Consider the following 5,000-nt stretch of genomic DNA (forward strand, 5'->3'; position numbering starts at 1 on the left):
CAGGAAGTGCAGATTATGATGGAAGAGAACGAGCCAATCAGAGGCAGAATTCAAAACAGCCTACAATACTACACTGCACTGCACTACACTACACTACACTACACTACACTACACTACACTACACTACACTACACTACACTACACTATACTACCAGGGTTCTCAAGTCTCACGCATTGGCCGTGAGACACACGCAATTCAACCAGTTCACACGCTCACACGCCACACCGTGTATTTCTCACGCTGAAAAGGCAATGCCAACCAAGTTGTCCTGCAAGCTTTATATATAACGTTGTATACGAGGTGCGGGCACACAAAGTGAAGTTTCCTGCCGCCAGCACGTATCTCGGCCAGATTGCGTTCGTTACTAGGCAACATAGATGCGCGAACACACGGAAGTTGACGGAACATTCTCGGCCACCGTACGTTCGTTACTAGGTAACCAACAACATCACGAGAACACACGTCAAGATGGAGAAGGTAAGTTGGAAGAAAGCTCGTCTAACATTTTTAGGCTAAAACATTTAATATATAGCCCATCGTATACATTATTATTGATGCAGTCAAAAACTCTACAACTACTCTGTAACCAGGCCAGAAGCTTTAGCTCAGTTTGGCTAGCTTACGTTATCTGAAACTAAGGGAAATGTTAGTGGGTATGGGAAGGAATGAAGATGTAAGTTATTTCTTCATTTTATTTTAAATTATATATTATACTGTATTAATAGTCTTTCTAGTTACATTAAGGCTAACTGTTACATGTATTAAAGCAGAGTGCTCTGGGTGCAAACTGTTTAGAGCAATTTGTTATATTTTTGTAATTTTTGTATATTTGTAATTTTGAAATATAACATTAAAGAGTATATTTGATGTGATGAATTGCTCTGTCATTTATCAGATTTACCAATTGTTATAATTTCAATTTGTGCTGGTTAATTATGAACAATGGGTAAAATGGGGGTGGGGCGGGGCGGGGCGGGGGCGGGGCTCCATTAGGGCTCCTCCCCTAACCGCATGTGATCTCACTCCAAGCTTTTGATAAAACTTGAGAACCCTGATACTACTACACTACACTACACTACACTGCACTACACTACACTACACTACTCTACACCAGGCACGGCGCCAGGATTCCAGTTTTGGATGGGCCAGACCAATTGTGGGTGGGCCTTAAATTAAAAACGTTAAAAAAACGTTATCCAATCACTGCTTGGATATATATACTGCAAAAAATATTGACTAATATAGCCTACTGTTATATTATCTGTGCGTATACATAATATAGATTATAATAGCTTGATGCTCTTTAAATATTTTGTTGCATTGTTAAAAGTTTCGGTGCATAGGACAGACCTATCCGCGATCGCTCTCCATGGTTCTGACCAAAGAAGAGCGCTTTGGAATCTCCATTACGCATCATACGCATCATACTGGGCTGCATTTTCCGATAACATTGTCTCATAGCGCGCTACGAAGACTATTAAGGTATAACTTAACTAAAGGTATACTACCACTAAAGGTATACCATTGCTAGGCGTCTTCAGGGCTATCATCCACTTGCGAGGCAGAGGCGCTGGCGCCCTCCTAGCAACGGCGCTGTTTTTGGTAAAAAAAGATTTTGACGACTTCACTAAGTTTTGTTTTATAGAAAACTCTTTTTAAAAGATTTTCGTTTTGTATAAATTGTATCTTAATTTTGATAAATGTTTTATCAATCAATTTTCCGTATTTAATAAATAAGAAGCATATACAAGCATATACTATACAGCAGACAATGTAATAAGGCGCCGGCACGATCACTTGCATTGCACGTGAACTGGAGGGCGCCGAAACTCAGCTTGTGCCTCACAGATTTGAGAAATATGGGTTATCTATTACAGAAAGCTTGAAATGTCTACTTTTAAACGAAAATATTCAAACCAAAATAAATAGGCTAGGCCTACTCTCTGATTATGTAGCCTAATCCATATGAAATGTGCATTTCTCTCTGGCGTTCATGGAGAGTCCGCATTGTCAACTTCATCTTTGCAGTGACACAGAAAACACCAGTTTATTACTAAACAATTAAATGTCTCCTTGCTAATTTAGACACATTCATAATTACTTTAACCGGTTCTTTGTGGCAAGCTTTATGCGTGCGGTCATAACGATCATCCTGTAGGATAGCCTAAGTAATTAAATTAATATAAAGGGGCGATTTGTCCACGAATGGCTTAAATGAACAACTACTAGTCGACTAGAAAAAAAAAAAAAAAAAATTTGTCGGAGGCAGCCCTTATTCCACATATTTTCGAACCAGCAGGCCATTCTGGGTTGAGCGAGCGACCCTGCGGAATGAGTGAGCGGAGCGGAATATTCAGAAATGCGCTCTCCACTCACGAGCTCTGATCGGAACAAACCCGAACCCCACTGTCTGCTGAACTTGCGCAGAAACATCCAAATGGACATAGCCAGCTTTTTTAAATTGTTTTTAAAACTAAACATTTAGACTATTTTAGTACAAATTATGAGCTTATTGACGATTTTTTATAATTCTTGACAAAATTTGAATATATTACGTTTTTTTTTTTTTTTTTTGGGTGGGCCTGTTGAAAAGTGGGTGGGCCCAGGCCCGTCAGGCCCACCCATGACGCCGTGCCTGCTCTACACCATAGTATTTCTGCAATATATGGATAGAGACAGTAAGAGTAGTATTCTGCTCCACACACTGTGTTCACGAGTTCACATCTACATATAATTAGTACAATAAGTTTATGCGTATTTGGCGTGCTGTCCGGGGGGAGGGCTCCGAGCTCGGAGTGAGGCCCGAACCCAGAGTACTCCCCCAGTTGGTAAGTGTAGATGGAACTGGAAGTGAGGAGATGGGGTGGAGGAGGGATGCTGACAAACTTTCAATGAACAGAGATAGGTCTGCTGTGAATTTATACTCTGTCATTGAGTTGATTACTGATTAATCTCCAGCTGTGCATAATTTGGTTAATTATCTGAACCTGCTCCTCCAGAACTTTGTTAATAAAACATCATTTTGTGTGTGTTCTTCAGCTAAACTGTTACTAGCACATGAATGTTAAAGGAGCTGTATGTAAGATTGTGGCCAAAACTGGTACTGCAATCACTTTCAAATGACTGTAGAGCGGTGTATCCCCTCCCCCTCCCCCCTGACTCCAGGTTGCCAGATAGGCTGCAGGATCCAGCAGGAACGTTTGTAGCTGCAGCTGTGGTAACTAGAGCAGAGCTGGCAACCCGGATGCCCAAACACTACTGACTTCGTGATTGGTAGATAGGTGGAGGGTGGAGCTTCAGGCCAAAACACAACATGACAACATCCACATCAGCTGAGGGCTGCAACTTCACTTTTTAAATGACAATATCCTGGCCGGACTACTGTTGTCAGTGATATAAGTATTTGAAATGAACATGATTTCTTAATGTCTAGTGACATATCAGGGCCATTTTATGATTAATTAAAATACATTTCTTACATACAGCTCCTTTAATAGAGCAACAGTGATTCTGCAGCTTGTAAACCACAACAATACAAACTTTGATTTGAAACAAGAATGATTACAGTATGAAACTTTGATCAAATGTACAGTGTGAATGAAACGTAATGGATCGACTTTTACAGTTTCTGCCCTCACATCTAATGTCTTTCTATCAGATCACATTTTCATGGTCTTACATGAATTCTCTTGACAAAAACATCATTATATTTAATGTCACTTGATAGCAGACACATAAGCGCATCAAATTCATTTATCAGATCATACTTATTTTGGTCCAAAACCAACAGTTTCGACTGTCAGAAAAACACAGTGAATACATATAACACTTCAAGAGACGGAATAGATTGTGCATCTTTAATCCATTATAAATGTCAATAATTCTCATTTTTATGGCTTTGATGTGACTGTCACTGGAACTACTGTAAAACAGGGTCACTGCAATCTGTAATGATGAAGAATAACTGCAAGAATGTAAGATCTCAGGGTCGTCTGTGATCATCTCAAGAGGTCGAATATGTGTCGCATTATATTTAAATATAAAATAATTATAATAACATTAATAACAATAATATGTGTTATTTATATAGTGCGGCAGCGCCTTTCAAGAACCCTTTAATTTTAAGGACACTTTAAATAATATTAGCATATGACACACATAACAGAGATAGCAAGCAAGTCACATCAGAAGGCAGCCAATCAGACAGTTACCATATAGTAATATGGATATAACAATATATAAATAAATAAATAATAAATACAAGTAGTTTGTGGAGCAGCTTTGGCACCATTTCTGCTTCCAAAGTAACAGCGGTTGGAGATAAATCATATCTAATTTATATATAACATGATAATATATGATAAATCATCATTTTCATCTTGAAGGTTCAATCCGTAAGATGTACACATCATTTATCTATTGATGAAATAAATACATTTTTTACTTCCGGGACCAACAAAACTTTACATGTCCGATGTCATTTTAACCCGACGGACCGAAAAGATTTATGTTTTGAATTATTATTTTTTTGCTTCATCGGAATTGGATGACAATCCCATCCCATCAAATCATGGACATGATTCGGATATTTTAAAGGATAAAAAAAGTGACACCTGGTCGTACCTTTACAGTCAAAAGTGACCAATATTTAAATAATATATAAAAAAAAATTGTGCTGGGCAACAATTAATCGCGATAAATCACATCCAAAATAAAAGTTTGTGTTTACATAATATATGTGTGTGTACTGTGTATAATTATTTTGTATACAGTACCAGTCAAAAGTTTGGAAACATTACTATTTTTAATGTTTTTGAAAGAAGTCTCTTATGCTCATCAAGCCTGCAGTTAAAAAAAAAAAAAAAAAAAAAAAAACAGTAATATTATGAAATATTATTACAATTTAAAATAATGGTTCTCTTTTTTAATATACTTTAAAATGTAATTTATTTTTGTGATGCAAAGCTGAATTTTCATCAGCAAGTACTCCAGTCTTTGG

The 5,000-nt window shown here is 37.6% G+C and overlaps 2 protein-coding genes across 3 annotated transcripts in view; one reads left to right on the forward strand and one right to left on the reverse strand.

The window, feature by feature from the left end:
• The window catches only part of LOC311305824 (alpha-actinin-2), a 139,599-nt gene that overhangs the window by 42,287 nt on the left and 92,312 nt on the right, over positions 1 to 5,000 (forward strand). The gene's annotated exons all lie outside the window — the stretch shown is intronic.
• The window catches only part of ctbp2l (C-terminal binding protein 2, like), a 50,182-nt gene that overhangs the window by 13,740 nt on the left and 31,442 nt on the right, over positions 1 to 5,000 (reverse strand). The gene's annotated exons all lie outside the window — the stretch shown is intronic.

The sequence above is a fragment of the Rutilus rutilus genome (genome assembly GCF_951802725.1).
Source record: "Rutilus rutilus genome assembly, chromosome: 16".
Classification (NCBI taxonomy): Eukaryota; Metazoa; Chordata; class Actinopteri; order Cypriniformes; family Leuciscidae; genus Rutilus; species Rutilus rutilus.